Source organism: Uloborus diversus, chromosome 8 (genome assembly GCF_026930045.1).
Source record: "Uloborus diversus isolate 005 chromosome 8, Udiv.v.3.1, whole genome shotgun sequence".
NCBI classification, from domain to species: domain Eukaryota; kingdom Metazoa; phylum Arthropoda; class Arachnida; order Araneae; family Uloboridae; genus Uloborus; species Uloborus diversus.
The window spans coordinates 77,051,409-77,073,255 of record NC_072738.1 but is presented as its reverse complement, the minus strand read 5'-3'; positions in this window follow the sequence as shown (position 1 = coordinate 77,073,255).

Genomic DNA, 21,847 nt, shown 5'->3' with positions numbered 1-21,847 from the left:
CATTTTTTTTTTTTTTTTTTTTTTTTTGGCGCGACTGTAGCCTCTGCCGCAATAGCAGCTGAGTTATTGTGCTGAGTGTCGTTGCTCTAAATGGTTAGTTTATGTCTACAAGTTTTGCTTTGTTATAGTGCGTTTTAATTACGTAGCGATTTTTGTGATGGCTGACAGATTCAAGCAACGGGTTTGCATCAAGTTTTGCTTTAAACTTAAGTAATCACCAACGGAAACATTTGCAATGCCTCAAGAAGCTTTTGAAAAACATTCACTGAGAAGAACACAGGTTTTTGTGTGGTACGATTGTTTCAAGGTAGGCAGAACTTCAATTGGACATTGTCATCGTTCAGAACGACTTTCCACGAGCAAAACAGACGAAATCGTTGAAAAAATTCGACAGCTTTTTCATGCGACATTTTTAAGGTGATTGAGGGAAAATGTGCGTCGAAAAAAGCCTTATTTGTGGAAAGACCAATACATCCGGTTTAGTTGGAACAGAGCACTGTATATGTTTGCATGATCAAAATGCAATTCTCCAATCAGAACAATTCTTAAGACCGAAGTAGAAAAAAATTAAGTTAAATGTGCCTAAGACGACCAAAGAGGATAAAGTAACATAGACAAACGTTAAAATATTCTTGCTTTTACATTTACGGTTCGCCACAAAGACATTATTTTAACCCAACCATGTTACCATAACGGGTGCAGATGCATCCACCTTTTGGTTCCAAAGTTATACGCGTAATAGCATAGGAGGGGGGAGGGTGTACAGTCATAGGGAAAAAAAAGAAAAAAAAAACGAAACACTCGTTCGTATTCGAAGTCTATTAACACTAGAGACACGTGAAAGATGTTATTATTTCATGAATAATGGGTTCTACATAATTATGTTAATAAGATGTTGTTTAATGGTCGTCTTTATATTAAATCGACCATCAACTTCAAAATTTCAATGAGAACTCCGCTTTTTCATCACATATTTGTGATAAGCACCTTTTTTTAAAATTTTGTATGCAAAATTTTGTTTAATTAGATCCAGCCGTTACTTCAGAAGTCAGTTTTGAAAAATCCATCTTGTAATGTTAAAACGTATTTTGATATTTTTACACAAAAGACATAAACTAGATTAGGTACTGCAAAGATTTTTTTTATATCTGTACTGTCGAAATTTACAGTACGCGAAACACCAAAACACATACCCAAGATCACATTAATTACAATTCTTTAAAGAAAGAAACAGCTTTATTCTTACTAGGTGGCATGGTTAAGATGCAGCATTATAACACAAATACAATTGCAAGAATAGTCCTTTTAAAAGAATTTAAAACTACTCCTTGATCAAATAGTAACTCTAAAAATAACCCCTAATAAAAGTTAAGGTACATTAGTTATCACACGGCCAGAGTTTCCGCCTATATATATTTACAAAAGCACCAAGCCCAAATAACTCTCTGCTTAAAATTAACTAATATGAAATTTGCATTTCACACACATTAAAATAACATCAGCCTATGACAACATAATACCACAATTTGCACAAATTAAAAGTTCTTCTGTTATACATTAAAACATTACTTCACAGGGGTTGAATTCTGCGACGAGGGATCAAACACTAAAAATCTCACACGCTGTACAAAAGGCACCAATTCGACCTTGCTTCAAAGATCTAGCGTAGGCTGAATGATTTGAGGAATTGCCCGCTGCCGGTAGCTCCGAACTCCGATTCCTGCTACTATTTTCACGGGCCACAAGACTTACAATTTCCAACCATCCGATGCGTTCATTAGTTCCCAGGTCTGGTCCATGGGGCCTCTACTTCCGACACAGCGATGAATTTAGTCTGGCAGAAGATTCTGATAGTTTCTTGGTTCACTTATGTGATGCCGAGACTTCACATCTTAGCGAGGAACATTTATCTGCACTTAACCTTCCAAAGGGCCATCTCTACATTCACTATTTGAACGAAACTCGAGAGGCTGTTTCAGCCACGCACGCAAGGCGAGATGATATGCGTAAAAAAAGGTAACTTTAGCTCTTTCGTACTGCCTTATATCCATTGCGTCATTTCCAACTGTTGCCACTACGCTTTTGGGCAGTACATATCAAAATATGAATCAATCCAATAATGAAAACATCATTGACTGCTGCAAAAATGTAAATTTAGATTTTTTATGAAGTATGATAATATTGTTTGAAAAAAATATGATCTAAAACCATATTAAAGTTTAATAGAACAACAATCCAGAAGAGCTTTTATGTGGAAACCTAAAATTTGAGCTCAAAATATTCAGTATCAATCATATAATAATCAATATGATTTAAGCATTTTAATTGTGGCCATCATGTGTTTGTTAACAAATAAAATATTTGTAATTAATAAAAGCAAGGCTTTAGAAATAACTTTCAATTTTCGTTCTTTGCTTTGCTGTTGTCATAATCCGAAAATTGATATGATCGTCCAGTTTTTCCTTGTATAATATTGTTTTTGTCGGAAATATTGCTTCTTCGTCAAGCACGGGGATGGAACAGATCTCCAAAAACAGATATAGAAGAACGTTTTGTGATGGCCAAAATATACTAGTTTTTTTATTCTTTTTTTTCTTTTACGGGAAAATAGGCTACGAATCGCGAATGTCCTGCGCACTCTAAGTTTTCTGTCATAAATTAGTTACCTATGAATACAATGTCTTTTTAAAGTCACATTTTTGATCCGGATAATCCGGATAAGGGATTATTGGATAATCAGTGTTCTGTTATAATAAAACGAATGTTTGAAAATTCGGTTTGTAATTTAGCAGAAACTTGACTTGTCAGTAGCAAATTAATTTTTTGAATAGAATTATTTTTACTATAAATTTGTTTTTTTTTTTTTTTTGTGATTTTTTTTTGCAATTTAATGTTGTTACAATTACATTACCTTCTACAATTAATTATTCTTAACTTGCAGATGCGAATCAATGGTTCGCACCTGCGTTTTTAATCTATTAAGAAGTCAATTAATAGTAACAGTTTGAAATATTCACACTACTGTATTGATCTTTGGTATCGGAAAACAAAACTGGTAAGATAACTTTAAAACTATGGATTATAAATGCAAATTGAGGTTTAACATGTTTTGCATGAAGTGAGAAGGGTCTTTATGCTAAGGTTAATTTAAGCTAAAAAGAGTCTACTTTTCCGTATAGTAATATTGGCTTTCTTGAATATGTTTAATAGTCTCTTAATTAACTCATTGCTTAATTATGAAATTGGCTTTTGCAAATTTAGTCAAATTTTGAAATATTACGTTTACAATTGTTACGACGTAATTCAAGCTTTTTGAACGTTTAGAAAACACCCTGAGTTTTAAGACGGGTATTTTCTATTCCTTAATAGTAGGCTTGCTAGAACTCCGTAATGTTTAACTGTGACGCCGGAATAAAAATATCCTACTTATCCAAAATTCCACCTTTGCAAGCCCGTAGTTGCGTAGTGAGCAAACCAGTAACAATAAAAATGCAGGTAGAGAAACATAAATTTTTAACTTTAAATGAATTTTCGACTCCAACGCTCAAAATTCACCAATCATAACAGTTCTCAAGATCGAAGTGGAACAATAAATAAATTAAATGTTTTACGACGAACAAAGAGGATAAAGTAATCATAGGCAAAGGTTAAAATAGATTTGATTTTACATTTATTGTTTACCATAAATATATTATTTTAACCCAGGGGTTTTCCCAACCTGTGGGCTTCTTAAGGGATCTCGACATTATCCCTAAATTCGAAAATATACCATTGCATACTTTAAAAATTAAAATTACACAGGAAAAAAATAGCATCATTTTGGAGTAGCATCAATACTTGAGCGCAGTGACGAATCCAGGAGAGTAACTACGGGGCAGCACCCTCCCCCCACACCCACACTAGAGTAGCTGATCGTCAACGTCCTCTAAGATAATCTTGAATTTTGGTTTAAAGACTTCAATATTTACAAATTTCCGCGAAAGTACCGAATTTTTCTCCCTCTAACATTATCTGAAATCGTCTAAAATTTCGTTTTTGGATCTTCAATTCCGAATAATTTTTTAAGAGATTTTCTACAACACAACCCTTATCCTGAAAAATGTCCTGTAATTGCGTTTTTAGAACTTAATTTTGGAAATATTCCGGGGAAGAGTCCCGCACCCCATCCCGTCTCCTAACTTCATAAAAAATAGCCAAGAAATTTTTTTTTTCTGTTTTTGATCTTGAGAACAATTCCAGTAGGGGGCCTACTGTCCCCCTTCAGCCTTCATATCACTAATCATCGTATAAATTTTCGCTTTTAGGCCTTAAATTAAAAAAAAAAAGAAAAAAATCCGGGTGTGGATCTCCGAACAGTTCTTTTTGTTAACAAAGATTATTATTGTATTTTTTGGACTAAAATTTCGAAACATTTCTGCGGAAGTACCTCCAAACCTTTATCCCTTCATATCATTAACTCTTCTAAAATTTCGTTATTGGATCTTCAATTCCGAAAAAACTACGGAGGAGAGGCTCCAAATCCAAACCTTTTCCTAACGTTTGCAAAGATGGCCTGTAATTGCGCTTTCAGGACCTCAAATTCAAAGTTTTTCAGGGAAAGGCAGCTCAAACACACTTACAATCTGATCTCTTTCTTTCGGAATGCGAATTTTGACAAACCTAGCTGGTGTTACTTCTTTCTATTAACCGTAGAAAACTAATTCATTTGCATTTTGCTATATTGTTCCAACAGCTTTGGTATTTCAATGAGTGAAACCAATGTTTTCCCAAAAACTAATATCTAACATTCCTTATTTTACAATACAACGTAAAAACATTCGAGTCACTTACATCATAACTGTTTCACACAACCAACAATATTCAACGCATTCACTCCACGCCTCAAGGTATGAACAAATCAATAAAATCCACGCGACCGAAATGGCTGTTTAACTAACTCGGATTATCGACTTTATGCTGTGTTTTTTGTATGATTATCGATCGTATCAGATCCGTTTGAAGTATCTTGTTGCCTTTATAGGACCCTTATGACTAAAAAAAGGGATAAATTTTATGTGTTTGAGAGGACATGCAAATTTCTCCAACGCATTTGTGTTTTCTCAGTAGGGTATCGATAATCCGAAACTTTCTTTACCAGAACCTTGTTCAACCAAAATCAATTTCCTTTAAATTTTTTGGTAAGCAGAAAACAGTACCTCTTCAGAATCAGATGAGTCCGCCATTCCGCTTTAAGCGTTGGCATCCCAGGCATTTTTACACAGTTCATTTTTTTTTCACACAACAAAGTAACTCTGAGTTGATTTAGCGGTGTAGCTGTGAGAAATAACATAAGACATTGACTGTTGCGCGTTTACGGGCACACGTGGGAAGAATTGACATGAAGCAATGAAATACGAGTTCGGTAAAAGAGCATACCCTATTCCCAGCAGCCATTCTTTTAGACGGGCAAACATATTTTCCTCACCTTAAAACCCTACTTTCAAATTTTCAATGTTATTTATTTATTTTGGACTTGTTTTGTTTTTAGCGATATTTTTGGGATGCATTAAGTTTCATGTTTTTTGTTTCCTTTTCTTTTTAATATTAATATTTTTTAAATCGCAGAATAAAAATTAAAGTTTGTTAATATTAGTTCGAAAAATTCGGAAATACTTTTTTTTAATTATATTTTTTGCGGTAACCGATTATTTTTTCAAATTTGTTGAATGAAAATAAAAGTAAACTCCTTGAAAAAGATATGCTCCGAATTTCATTACTTTATCTTTATCAGCTCTTGACTTATAAGAGTTTCAATGCAAAAAATCGGGAAACTTTTCATCATCTGGAAAACGCGTTTTAAGTTTTAAAGTTAAAAGTAATAATAATTAAATGCATGAAACAAAAAATAATTATATTTTTCGTTCTAACTAAGACAGAAACAAGTTTCAAACGTCATTTAAGCAGAAAAAAAAAACAGAAAAAGGTTTTTAAATAATGAAAAAAAAAAAGCAAATTTTGACGATTTTTGTGTCCTGGACCCCCTTAAAAGAGCTAATAAATGAACTACACAACTCGGGGCTATTTACGTCATACTTTATTAAATTACTGCGACCAAAAAGCTACTTGTTTTATAACTTAGTACTTCACATTTGTAACATTTCAACACGTACAATGTTTTTTTTTTTTTTTTTGCGGTAAAATAAAAACATATTCGTATTAAAAGATAGTGCGTATGCAACCTTATTCGTATGCATCTTTGTTGAAACGAAAGTAAAAAAGTAATCTCACTTTAATTGAGAAACTTCGCTCACTTACGTTCAAAATTCCTTTCCATCAATGTCTCAATAACAAAGTTTAGAGAATTTAATTTCATGCATTGAGTAAACATATTTATTTTCCAAAAAAATCGACAAAACGTACAAGAAACCTTCCAAAATTAAGTCCTGAGAATTTTTCCGAATCGATACATAAAACATTAAAAAGTATTTTCATACAATCCTCCAGAATTCTCACTGATAGTGAGCAGCCGTGAAAGTTTCATCAAAGTTTTTATTCTATTCTCGGAACCGTTCAGTCTTAAGTCAAGCGTGAAATAACAATGAAAAAGAATTTTATTTCTAGGATTGAAAACTTTTTCTCCCTTTCATTTTACTTTAATACAAAAGCAACATGCGTTACATATTTTAACTCTTAGCTGCCTTTCGAATAGAATTCTGTATATGATAAAGATGTTCTTTTACGTTTGTGACGTGCTATTTCATAATTTAAATCCGCTGAAATTTTGCAGCGGTTGAGACAGGGTTACAAGTTGCAGCTTTAAATATCTCTACAAAACGTATTTCAACTATATGACAGTAATAGTATTTTTTTTCCCTCTTCGTTTAGGTTTTGTGAAATGTCAGTTGTATTTTACTATCGTTTTTCCTTTCAAGAAAATAAAATAATCTTAGTAGTTCTTTAACAGTAAAAGTTAAGAGATTCATTTGAAAGCAATATTTAAAAAAAAAAGTTGTGCTGAAGCAAATATTGTGAGGCTTTGAGAAGTTGAGCTCCGTCTCTCACAGTGTTTACTTCTGTTTCGGTAAAAAGGGAGGGGTAATTGGCGCTAAGTTGAGTTGAGAAACTTTCTTAGTAGTTTTTCAAAAATATTCCAACTAAAATCCGAACCAATAACACGTCTATTTTTCACTAAACTCCCCTAAAACAAGTAAACATAGTCAAGGTCACAGCTCAACTAACCAAAGCTGCACTATAGTGGTGTGTTTCTCCTTCCTTTCTTTTTTATTTGTTTTTGCAGAGTAAAAGGAATACAGTCCGACAGCGAAAGGCTGAGCCTTTGCTCCACTCCGTTTTAGAATTGTCCACTTTCGTGAATGGGAGGATATGGAGAGGAAAGTTGGAACGGAATTTGCAAATGCGAGATTGGTTCTATAGATTGAATACGTCACCTTGGATTTGAAGAAAATAGCCAAAGAGGTAGAACATTTTAATTTTGTGCGGTCAAGGCAGTTGTCTCATTGGACAGGTCACATCCGACGTAAGTGGGTGGGTCTTGGTTTTACTTCTTTCAGTAGCCATTTGTCAGAGATAACAACGTCCCTGATAACTAATTTCAATTGATAATTGACTCGAGTAGGGTTGCAATAAAGAGTGCAAGGCTTGTAATTTTTACTTTTTTCGCCAACTCAACGTAGTTATTGCTGCAACTTAAATCTTTCAGGTCTAAATAATCACGTAAACGAAAATATACTAGAAGTATTTTTTTTACCATCACCGAAATGTTGATAAAATCCAAAATATGGCACGTGCCCTTTCTTCTTTCGCTACCTATTTTAAGGAATGGACTCGTTTTCTCAAAGGATTGACAAGGGTCATTTGTTTGCGGCCGGACTATATTGGAATAGAGAAAAAAAATCAGTCAAATTTCAGCCTGCATTTAAATTTTACTCTCATTCGAATGAATGCTGAATAGTTCTGCACAGCTAATCCGTAAATGCGTATGTACCGACAATGGGGTCGCTTCCAAAATTTTAAAAGTGTTTTTTTCTGAAAGAGTATGTTTAAAAACATAGAATCTGACCAGTTTTTAAATAATTTCTTTAAGTTTAATATTTTTAAAAATTATTAAAACTTAAATCGGTGCTCTTTCATCGTTTAACGCTTCTGCCGATGACATCACAAATGATGAAGTGCCATTCAGTGTTGCCATTCACGGTCCAAAATATTTAATTCGCATCTTTACTCACGTATATTGGCAATGATATGGTTGATAGCAAGCGTAGAACGTAATTTTAATTCGCTTCTTGATTATCATAACGTGGAAATGCGATAAAAGGATGCATCATTTGTGACGTCATAAAGACCACGCCGTGTTTGAAGAATCGGACAATTTAAAAAATTAATTTAAAAAAAAAACTGCTTTGTAAAATGAAAGTATTTTCTGAGTCCATGTTTTTTTTTTTTTTTTTTTTTTTGCTTATTCTATCAATTTCGGTGACAAAAAGTACTACTTTTGACTGAAGGAAACAACCTCATTATATAGACATCTGAAATATTCATTTTAGCTATTCTCAAATGGATTGATACGAATTCTCTCGTTTCGTTTCTCTTTGCACGTGTACGTGCATCTATCTGGCAAGACTCAAAAATGGTATGCTATAAAAAGTTTAAAATTCGTCTATAGGATCTTTTTGAGTTCTAGTTCTGCATCTCCCTTATTGGTTGTCTTTGGATGCTCCAAAAGATGGTTTTCACGCCATTTTTGTGTCAAATATGTGTTAATTTCAATGAAGACTGAAGTGATGGCATAAATTGGCGATCGTTTTTCGATGATTCGCCAAGCATTTAATCGCTAAGTTATTGTCACCAATTTGACGATATATCGTCTAGTTAGCGACAAAAATGAGATTTCGAATTTTGCATAAGTTTGGCGATATTGTTCTTATTTAGTACGATTGTGTTACACTCAGCATTGGGATTTTCGGTTAATTAATTTCGAAAAACGTCTTTTCTACATTTGTGGGCGTTAAGCTCGGTTTGTAGGTATTTCGAATGTTTTATGCTAGTCTTCAGAGCACCTACGGTTAATTAGTTAGCAGTCAAAAGAGCTTCTTGAGACACATTTTTGACGCAAAATATATTTGGCCAAGTTTCAAAGCTCGAAAAAATTTCAAGAAAAGCGCCGAGTGTAAATATTTGGCGATAAATTGATCACTCAATTTCACTGTCTGAATCCATCTACAAATCGTGTAAAATATATCTCCTATTACGCTTTGAAACTCGCTAAATTTGGCAATTGTTCCTGAAATTTCGGCAAACTTTAACACCTCTTATTTCAAAAACGAGGGCACGAGGTCAAGCAATTTGTGCGTCCAGAAACATGTTTTATCATGCTTTTTTCAATTACTATTTATGTTAAAACCGTTCATTATAATATTTGTGTGGTTTCTTGGTTAGTAAGAGCCGTGTCAGACTGACGTAGCCCGTAACTAAGGCATAAATGCTCTCACTGGATATTGGAGCTTTGTAAGTATACCAGAGCTATTCGGCTTTTGCTTGTGATTCTGGCCTATCTATGGTCATAATGGCTTTTGGAGTTTTCCTGGTAATTCGGGGGGGGGGGGGGCTATATTATAAATATATATTTGTTTTCTTAGAAGGTTTCTGACTTATTTCTGGATCATGACTGGCTTTTATTGGGAAGGTTTCTAAATTCTTTGCAAGTATTATGGATTAAATCTCAGGAAGTTTACTGACTTTAAGAAGGAAATTTATCTTTTTTTTTATGCCGTATATTCTATTGAAAGAAATTAGTAACATTAGTTGCCTGTAATTTTCCAGTAAAGTTTCGGATTCTTTTTGTTTTTTTTATTATTTTAATTTTATTTCTTTTATAACATTTTTACAGTGCATTCGAAAAGAGGAGACTTGCTTATTTCGTATGTGCTGTACATAATGTGCTTTTAAAAGTGATTTATCGGTAAAAGAAAGAAACTTCTAACGAACGATCATTTTGAATATTGATTCATATCTTCGCAAAAACGTTTTACAGTTAAAAAAAAACAAAAAAACAAAAACAAAAACAAAAAAAAAAAACGCCACATCAAGGAACTCTGACGTCACATTACGCCTGGTACGCATGCTCTCAACATTATAAGAATGTTCCTTCCTCATGTGCATGTGACAACTCGGCTGACTGCTTCGATTAGTTTAAGGCTGGGAGTTTTTAATTCTGGGCATTGTGTTTTATTTCTAATCCTAGAAAGACTCAACAAAATCGTTTAGCATGCAAAATAATTGGTTTTAAACGTTAAATTCTTTTGAAACTCTTCACAACAAAATAAGTCAAAATACTGAAAAAAAAAAAAAAATAAATAAATAAAAACGACAAAATAACAAGAGACGGACAGAACTTAAATCATTACGCCTTTCAACACTATTTAGCATTTTTTATGGATATCTTCGCAAGGGCATCGTAACAAAACCCCATGTGTTGCAGTATCTATTTTTGTATTCTCGAAGAAAGGAACAAGATCATATTTTATCAGCTTAAAGTATTTCGGTTTGAAAATGATAGATGTACCGGCACATTATTATGCATAATATTTTCACATTACGTATAAATCTTTCTAAAGCATTTGCCAGCTCTCCACTTATTCATTCTTTTGTGCTTATTGTAAGTTCGCTGTTCCTCTGTATCTCTAGTGTAGATGATTGTTTTGGTAATACGTCATATCGTGTTTTAAAATGCTGCTTGAAATATGAATTTTTTTAGCATCATATATATTTTTTAACGTATAGTCGATAAAAAAATGAGTTTTACATGATTTCTGCTTCTTATTCTTGAGACATATTTCAGCGTTTTTGAAATTCAAGGAAAAAAAAAGAGGGGAAAAAAAAGAAGAAAATGGCGAAGGGGAAAAAAACCATCAGTTTTAATGAAACATTTATTGCTTTTTTTTTACATTTTTTTTAGTTCTAGAATTCGAAATTAAACAAAATAAAAATAAAAGCAACAGTACTAAAATAAAAAAAAAAGAAAAAGGAAAAAAAAGAAAAAAAACCCTTTTAAATTTTAAATGCAGACTCGTGCTTCTAGGTTATAAGAACTATTTTCTTAATACAAAAGATGTACGTTTATGCGTGCTTATGGATGCAAAGACCCGTTGAAAGCAGCTATTTATTACATCGTCACCTCAACGCAGTTGTAGGATGTCTTGCAGTTGCTCTGAAGCGACGATTTAAGCATTTAATAAAATTATAAAATAAATGAAGAAATTAAAAACATTTTTTTAACATTTTTTAGAAATACTCATAGACACACAGCTCTTAAAATAAATAGAGCACATAGTGCAGTTATTTAATTCCATTTAAGAGATGTTCTAACGCGCATAAAAATTGAAAAAATAAACACTGTAAAAACGATTTAGAAACGTTCCTGGAAAATAATAGCCGGTTATGTGCCCAGTTTCTAGCAGTAACATATCTTGCAAAATCCAGGAACGTTTTCAGCTGCAATTCAGTAATCTTTCTGATATTATCAAGGAAGTCTCCTGTAAAATTCAGAAATCATTCTATTAAAAGCCAATCGTGTCTCTGGAAAATTAGCGTTACCTTAGAAAGGTATAATATACCAGCTTGGCATCTGCCTGATTTATCAAGGAATATCCAAGAGTATTATTGCTAACATGGCGAAAGCTACGCCAGAATTGCAAGTAATGACAATTTTACTCACCTGCAATTCTTGCAAAGCAACGTAGTCCATACTTATTTGCTCCCTTTGGGAGCTTACCTAGCATGTACGGGCCGTAGAAGAACTGAAGCCGATTCACTTTATAAATAGGTTCAGTTAATCTTTAAACTGGTAGCTAAAAACATTTTTTACAACAGTCATATGTCTGTATTCATGCATCTTGTCGCAATTCAGCAAAACTTTTAACAATGATACTTGATTTTTCCAGGAAGTGGATGAAAACCGCTAAAATCTCGAGACGTAACACGGAAATACTCAGTAACGTTTCGGAATTTTTTTTAACACTGAATTCCATTTAAAATTATGTAAATGAATGCAATTGATTTTACTTTTATGAAAGAAAAATTTATATTTACTGATACAATATATACTTTGAAAGTTTTTATTTTTAAATATCTTTGACTTCAAATTATATGATTTCCTTCAGAAGTCATGTTAGTGCAAAAGCAGCAAAATATATTTCTTAGAGCATACCTTTCCTCGAAAACAGCAAAAGAAGTAAAATTCTCCGTTTTCTTACAGTAGAATACATTGTACAATACCAGAATTTATCCTTTCCTATTCTCTTACAAATGGAGCTTTCTTCAGAATAGATCAAAGTAACAATGTCTACGGTTATATGACCCAAATTTTATGTCTTGTATCGCCCATTCCAACGCGTATTTTTCCTGCGTAACCAGCATAAAATTGGGCATCGCTTTGCTGTGCTGCGTCTTGTTGAAAATAACCATTTGCCATCGCATAAAAAAATCGTCATGTTTAGCGTTTTTCTTCTAAAAATGCCCGGCAACAAAGCTTTAAAATGGTATGGCGATTCTATTTTCATAACTGAATACATTTTCCAAACATTTTATTTGTGTGTTCCAGTTGTGCTTTTTTTTTTCGCAATAACTGAGTTCACAAGAAAGCAGTTTTGATCATATAAATGCAAAATTACCTTTATGTACTATTAAAATTGCGTCATCAGTCATCTTTTTCGAAACTGTTGGTCATGTACGTCAACACTAAAGATGTTACAAAGAGTTGTAATTATCATTTTCAGGGAAAATTGCATAATTTTGTAATGCTTACGAAATGTATAAATTTGTTCAATCAAATAATTAGCATTGTTATCATGAACTTGAAAATCACTCATCAAGATATGACGGGTGAAAATTGCTTCTACATTTGATCGAAGCAATTTCCTGTTTAGTGATATTTTGATAGTTGAAATTTTAACCCGAACACCAGTGGATTAACCCTAATTTCCAGTAGATAGCGTTCATTATTGAGCTCTTTTTTATTTCATCATTCCCTTGAAATAACAGTCTTACCAGTTATACATTTAGGATACTCGGTCCAGTTGTGCCTCGTCAAAATAAAGCATCTTCCAGCATGTCAAACATTACAAAAAAATATTATCAAATTATCATGCCTTGGAGCGAGTTTTATTGTTGATGACGTCAAGAGTGTTACTCGAACATTCGCTATTATGTATATGAGGATTATACTAAAACTGGTAAATGTGTGAAAACCTAATATTCAGAAAGATCCTGTTGGGTTTACTCCGTAGTTTGATTACTATTCCATCGACAAATTAAATGTAAAGGAATTCGCTAAAAAAAGTGGTATACATACTTCTGAATTGTCTGTAACTGTTGTTTTATTAGATGTAAGTCATTTTCGTATTTTGTCAACATTCGAACGGGCGGTACCTAGGACTCACTCATCATACTTTAGACGACAATCAACTCATCAGGCACATGGGCCACCACAATTGTCATCGCGATGAGTTGAGTTAACGTTTTATTTGATTCAACTCATCGGGTGTTCTCAAACGTTCGCTTTGCACCCGAGTAAACTAGCTTGGTAAATTCGGCTTAGCTTTAACAGTGTTCTGCTGCAGTTGCTTGAATAAATTCGGCATATTAGAAGAAAAGTTGCTTTAACTTACAAACGATACTATAACTCATAACATGATATAATTTCAGTTAAGTAAAAGAAAACTGGACAGTTGAATTTTCTGTGTTTACATAGTCTCTCTAGAGAAAGTAAGGCTAATTATTATTCTTTGAACAATTTCGGTAGTCACCGGTTAGTCGCCCGATAAAAATTTTATTTCTTAGTCATGCACACTTAACCCGTGGAGTTTGCGTGCAAAACAGCGCAAGAAAGGTCGCGCTAGGGACACATGTATGACCCGACTACTAATTTTTGCTAAACGCAGTTCGTACAGGTAAATTTTAATCGAAGTACATTGTCAATTTGTAAACCAGATATTTTTACAAATAAAACACGACTTAAAAGACTTTAAACGGATTACTACAACATGTTTCCAATAAATATTTAATATATTTCAAAACGAGTTGATGTGTGCATCACATGACATCCTTTTACTCCAGTTTAATGTCATTTTTCCATTTTTGGCAATTTCAATGTGATTCTATAGTTTTCTTTCTAAATATCACCAACAGCGGCGAAATTGAAACCAGATTAAAAAAAATAACCAAATTTGTCGCCAAGTTTGCGACAAAACTTGGCAACCAAAAGACTGGCGATATATCGCCAAGTGTCCGCCAAATTATAACACCACTTGAGTTAACATCGAAATGAACAATGATTTCCCTCCAAAAAGGGGGAAAAGATCCCTTTAGAAACACCCGAATGCAACCAAAAGAGGTGGTGCTCAACTAGATCCCAATAGGAGTCTACATACATACATACATCACGAGAACACTCGTTGTAATTAACTCGGGAATGGTCAAAATGGATACTTCGCGTGTCTATATGTTCTTAGGCATTTATCTACTTGTGGTCTAGTAGAGAAAAAAAACTCAACATTCATTCGGGGGTGAGCAAAATGGAAATTAAGGTCGATTTTTGAGTGAAATTGTTTTTGCGAATACAATACTTCCTTTTTTGTAATAGGAAGTAAAATGGAGCAAAATAAATAAAAACCACTGAAAAGACACATACAGTCTGACCACCGATGAGATGAAAAGGTAAACATCCGGTTTACTGGCGGAAAAGGACGCATCTTTTAAATTTCAGTGATGCCAGCTTTTGCAGATGTATATTAGCTTCTGAATTAAGCACATTGGAATTAATGGAGCACGAGCATCCAATTTGTGCTTTCCCCCCTCATTCAGATAGACTCTCTTATCTGAACGTTTGCCAATTCCATGTCATCCGTGGGAAGACTGTAATTCCCTTATGAACTTTCATATAAATTTATCGCAGGCATTATTGGAGAAAACCTTGCTAGTAAATTATTCACACCTAACATAAGAAATTAAGGTTTTTTTTGGATTTGTCCCCAGCTGGATTTGGCCAGCAACTGCAAATTTCTTTTCAAGAAATGAAAAACACCAATTGGGGCCTACATGGCACTATGGTAGAAGCTTCACATCATATGCAGGAGGTTGCGGGTTCGATTCCCGCTGAAGCCCTGGGTGTTATTTCCTCTCTATGTGTTGTTAATCTTTCTTGTGTTGTCTTATCTGTTTATAAAAAAGTTCAACCTTTCGAGACAATGGCACCAATCTTTCCGTAGTAGTTTATTACGGACATGCCAACAACAACAAAAACACCAATTACCAGGAGGGCTCTTGCAAGAAATCATTCAGAAATTAAGCTGCTGAAGTTAAGGTTAAAATCTTTTAAGTTGCACACCCAAACATATAAGATTTTAAGTGACTGGGAAATATTTTAGATATTTAATCTTGTTTTTTCTACCAAAACATTATTAAGTTGAAACCGAAGAAGGGACATTTTATTGTTACAGTTTTTAAAGACCCTCTTCATTTAATAAATTTTTTGGTAAAGTAACAAGATCCCTTGTTAAAGTAACAAGATTGACAACTGGTTGTGCAAAAATAAATAAATAACGTGTTTACCTTGGTTCAGTTTCGACGTTTCACCTTTTCTGAAGTATTTATAAAATTGGATCAACGGTCATCCGTAAATTCTAAGAACAGATTTGAGAATAATTTAGCGTTAAATATGTGTAATAGAAAAATACTAATTATGTAATTTAGATTATGGAGCTTGTTCACACATTCGAATTTCTTGCTATCCGTTCTCGATAAAAGCAATGAAAAAAAAAAAAAAAACAAGTTGTTGCAAGGTGATTGCCTAAAAAACACATTTGAGCCTTATTTAATTCGATTCTTCTGCTCTTTAATCGAGATGTAACACTCCGCCATATAATTAGCGTCCTGACAACCCATTTTGCGCTCCATTAAGCTTCGGTACATAAGTTATGGCACTAAACGATCTAATTAAGAGAGAGTGATTAAGCTCCCTGTTTTTGAAAAGGTACTCTGCCGCTGAAGTATAATAACTTTAGCACTTTTGACATTGAAATTTCATTTTTGGTAATTGAATCTTCGGGAATCCAGTTTACTAGTCTTTGCTGAAACTGTTAGTGGATTCAATTGCTATCAACAAATACATTACTGCTACGTCAAATGTGGAAAACAATGCGTTTATAAAGCTGAAGATATGATTGAAATTGCCCTTTTCTTTCGTTTAGATGTATTTTAATTAGTTTCCTTCTATTGTATCAATGAATCCATATCATATTTAAAAAATAATAATAATAAATAAATAAAACAATATATTTTTTAAACTTTTAGATTTACGGAAGTAAAATAGTCTAAAAGGATTGCTGTGTACTGTAATTCATCTTTAAGTAACTTGCCCTATAAACGAAGTCCTATTCCGCACAACTAATGTAGACTAAGTGTTAGATCTGGTAATTTGAAGGCATACGCGCATGACTGTAATGATATTGAAGAACGCAGTGCTCATGGTTACGGTTACAGCGAGCGAATTTTTAAATTTTCGAATGGTAACACCCATTTTTTTCTTGCGCAATGTGATCACCGTAATGAAAAAGCGCAAGTGGAGTTGGAACGACATCGACAGGCGTGAAATAAGAAATTCTCGTTAGCGTATTTAAATACCAGAGTGATGAAACAGGTACAGGGTGTCCTGAAATAGACTGACTGTTTTAAAAAATGTATAACAGAAAACACTTATACATAAAAAAAAAACACATTCTTGCAGAAAATTCATGTGGTGGGAGATATTTTTTTCCCTTTAGAGTTCCAAATTTTAGTTCAAAAATGTTTCAATAGATGGCGCTTCGCATAGCAAGCCTGTAAGTCAAAAAAGAAGAATTGTAATTCACCGATTTTTTCTCCGATTGTTGTCCTTTTGTTCGTTAAAAACGTATTTCGAAAGATTATGATGTAATTTTCTATCATTTTTTTTGATATACGTGCGTACTATCTGCAGCGCCATCTATTGGGAAAATTTTCATCTAAAATTTGGAAATTAGAGGGAACAAATTTACGGCCCACCACATGAATTTTCTGCAAGATTTTTCTTTTTATCATTCACCATTTTCCTGACATAAATTTTTGAAAACAGTCAGTCTTTTTCAGAGCACCCTTTACTTGACACACTGTTTGTAAAAAAAATTTTCCACAAATAGTGCTTTGTACGTGAATTTCTGTTATTGGTTCTTCTACTACTTCTAATCCTGTCAATTATTTAAAGTTAGTCAGAGGTCCTCGCATAATATCTTACAAGGAGAGGTTACGGTCTCGGAAATTCAGATCGGGATGAGATTTGGCAGATTAGTAGTATCCCTTAAGGGTACTCTCAGGGTAAAGTAATAAAGCGCACTAGCCATAAAATTCCGAGAAAACAGCCTTTAAAGATTTACGCGCAACTTATTAACTAGTAGAGATTGTCCGTAAACAAGCGTCCGGCGGTCATGTGGGCAGCGCGCTGGGCTTCCATGCTGTCGATCCGGGTTCAAATCCACTGCGAGTGTTTTTTTTTTTTTTTTTTTTTTTTGTTCATTTATAAAGTAACTGTTACAGCTTTGTACAATTTGAATTGAAGATAATGCGAAATTTTTAAACACGTAAAGCACTTGAATAGAGAAAATGGAGATAAATTAAATCGATACAAGTTAAAATTTGAATTACAACGGCTACAAAATTACTGTGGAGCTTAATTTATAGATGATTTTTAACAATATAGTTGTTATTTATATACATACACCAGAATGATATTTATCATAAAAACATGGAAAACAAAAACTGTTTTGATATCTCGCACAATTTATAAAGGAAGATTGCTTACAGGATCAACTTTTTTGTGAAAGAGTCGTTGGAAAACATACTTCATTTACATTCAGGAAAATTTCTCTTTTGTCAGAATGTTTAGAAGTATACCAGGTATATCGAATCATTTTATCAAAAATTGGCGATGACAGTTGATGGACAATTGATTGTATTTTTATGCAGTCTTCACGGGCATTTATTTCTCTATTATTTTCAACGAGAAACGCGCAATTATGTATATTTTTTATTAAATTCTTTACCTGTCTATAAAAATAGACGTCGCAAGGTTGAACAAGTGGAGTACATTTTGGTGGAATCCCTTTAACTGAAAAGTTGGAGATTTTTCATCATCCTGGAAAATTTGGTCGTATAGTTCAGGTTTTGTTTGTCCTCCCGAAGAGTCGATAATCAATAGAAATTCTTCCTTTCCCACATAAAACTTCAAGCAAACGGTTTAAAAATTCGATGTATAGTCTTGTCGTTACCTTTCCTGATTTCGAAGATGTTATTATGACATTTTTATATTTTTGTTAGTATTTATCAATTGTTTTTTGAATTCGGGGGCCAAAAATACCAGTTGCTTTTTGTAAAAAAACAAATACAAAGGGCAGAACTTTTCCAGACAGGGTAAAAGAATATTGAGCTGTATATGAATGCAATACTCTATTCATGTGGTGCCTTTTGACGAAAATAGTTTTACTTCCCTTTCGAGCCAAAGTCCTGCTGTACGCCGACTGATACTGACATCCTGGAAAAAGGAAATGGGAATTAAAATATTTTGTCAAAATCAGGCGCGGATCCAGAGAGAGGGTTGTGGGGGGGGGGGGGGGGGTCATGACCCATCTTTTAAATGACCAAATATAGAATAAAATTGCATTTTTGGGACATATTTTGAAAAAAAATTTCCCATTTCGCACAAAAATTACCCTTTTACCCCTCCCTTTCCGAAAATGACCTCCTCCTAAACCAGAAGCTGGATCCGCCCTTGGTCTGAAGATTGTAAAATAAGTTTTTAATAACTTACCAGTTTGGTCAGCATTGATAACATAATCGTTTTTGAAATTCGGTATCAACTTTAACGTCTGGATTACAAAAGTGTCTGCAGAAGCCAAAGTTTCTTCGATCGTCGCAGTTTCTCTTTTTGAAACAAATTTTGTGACTTTTCGCTGACGAATGGCATGCTTCCTTTTGAAATTTTTTTACCCAACTGTCAGATGTTTTAAATTCAAAATCTGTAAACTGTCGTGCTGCTGCTAAAGCCCACTGTTGCAAGTTCCGAGTAGTAACTTGTTGATAATTCTCTCGAGCTTCTAGAAAACGATCATATGTCCAAGAATTGATTACATCGTATTGATCTAATAGATTTCCTCCATTTTTTATTTCTTTCTCCCATTGCGATAAATATTCATTTTTTTAACCTTTTTTTTGTAAGGTTTGTAGATTCCATGAGGGGTGAGCCGTTGCTATGTTCACAACTTTAATTTTGTAATCCAAAGGAAGATGCTCTACCTCTCTTCTTTTTTTCTCTTTTGGTTCGTATTCAGCTGATGAGCTTTGAATTTCGACTTGCTCAAAAGGTTCCTCCTCACAGTTTTCATTTTCATGAGCAAGTTCATCATCAGTTACAAATATTTTTTCAACCAGCATATCCATAGTACGTTCATAAATTTCTTCGCCCATTAACACTGCTTCATGAGAAATTGAACTTGATGATTCTGCTGCAATCAAATGGTTTTCAGGAAGCAAGCTCTCGTAATAAACGACCGCATCTTTTAATCTCTGCTTCAACAATTCCTTGTGCAATGAATGTTGATCCATTTTGCCAACAGATTTTATTTGTTTCAGGATTACTTCAATAACCGACCATTTCGATTCACAATATTTTAAAAACTGAAATCCTTTTTCACGGTATAGAATGTTCCAGTCTAATATACAGTACAGACGATAAATAAATTTAATGATGAAAACAAATATGAACATTGCAAACAATAATAGATGGAAAATAAAGAGTTGAATATTCAATGAAAAATACAGCAGACGATAAATTTACAAATAACAGAATCAAGGAGCAAAACCATTGCTCTATAAGTACGGTTAGGTTTTTTTAAAATTTGACTACCTGCTTATATGCAATAAAACAACATTCTTACTCATCCACAAAGAAACTGATTATGTTTTTATTGCAAAAATCATTTACTTCGTCAAAGTTTATAATATCTAAAAATGTGTAATCACTTGTTTGTGAGAATAGTAAATAGAGTTTTGCAAACTGCAAAAAGCGGTAATAGTCACTTTATAAATGAACAAAAGTGAAAAAACTAGCAGTGGATTTGAACCCGGATTGACCGCGTGGAACCCCAGCGCGCTGCCCACATGACCACCGGGCGCTTGTTTACGAACAATCTCTACTAGTTAATAAGTTGCGCGTAAATCTTTAAAGGCTGTTTTCTCGGAATTTTATGGCTAGTGCGCTTTATTACTTTACCCTGAGAGTACCCTTAAGGGATACTACTAATATGCCAAATCTCATCCCGATCTGAATTTCCGAGACCGTAACCTCTCCTTGTTAGTAAAATCACCAACTACAGACCACTTACTGTAAGAAAATTCCGGAACGTTTCGACTTATTTCCAGGCAACGTTGGGGAAGTTCACGGGTTTTGATCAGTTTCTTGGGAAATTCAAGGACTTTTGTAAAAAGGTTTCCTATATTGCTACAAGTTGCATGCATGCAGACTTCTTACTGCTGTGAAAAATATTTTTAGCCACCAGTTTCAAAATATAATTAGTGGCATATTAAGTATCTTAGTTGAATCCAGCGTAGTGCGGAAAACATCCTCCGGCATCTGTAGGTTTGCAAGTGCGGGAAAACGCAGGTCTGCATTAGATCTTAAAGCATGAAAAAGTAAATAGGGGGAGCTAATCCAATAATATGCTAAGCTACAGCTTAGGTAAAAGACGCAAAGTCACGTCACTTAACAACGACGAATGGTTGACACGTTTTGCATGACACTAGCGAAAGAAAACTGATTTCTCCCACAATGCTTTGTTTTAAAATCTATCACGTGACTTGGAGTCTTAAGCTTCAGGAAAATTCAGCTGGAAACCTTTCTGCTTTTGCCAAATACGTTACTGGCAAAGTTTAGACACAATAGCTGCTCATTATTTTACAGAAACGTTCCAAAATTGTTTTTTACAGTTCTATAAACAAAGCATATCTTGGGTAAAAAAACACATCTCTTGTGTTGTCATCTTTATTATTATCTTTACTAATAATAAAGCTGAAAGTCTCTCTGTCTGGATCTCTCTCTGTCTTTCTGTCAGGATCTCTGTGACGTGCATAACTCCTAGTCCGTTTGGCCGATTTTCATGAAACTTGGCACATAATTAGTTTATAGCACTGAGGTGTGCACCTCGAAGCGATTTTTTGGAAATTCGATTTTGCTCTTTTTCTATTCTAATTTTAAGAAAATTTTACCGAGCAAATTATAACACCGTGATCGAGTAAATTACCAAATTATTATAACGTGGAACCGTAACATTAGCAAATTGGCGAGAAATTCGTCATCCATTATTTGTAAATATACAGGCGAACCAAATGACCTTTTAATTTTCAACTGCGGGCAAAGCCGTGCGGGTACCACTAGTTAATTAATAATGCTCGTCTTTGCAAATGCTTTGAGCAGGCAAATTTATTTACGCGCGTGTCATTCCAACGCCTTCTGTGGTTTTTCAATGCACTAATTAATTTATGCAAGGAAAAACGGGTGTTGTAAGTCGAACTTTTCTAAATTGGTTGATAGTTATCGTAACTGTGAACACTGCGTTGATTAAACTCATCACAATCTCTGACACATTACTTCAATCAACTGTCAAAAAATTTTGGTTCTATTGGTTCAGCGGATAGACCGCTTTAGGCTTTAGATATAGAGGAAGTTACTTTTGGACTACCTTGTACATTCCTTTCGCAAGTTTATGGTGTTTTCTTAGGGGGGGGG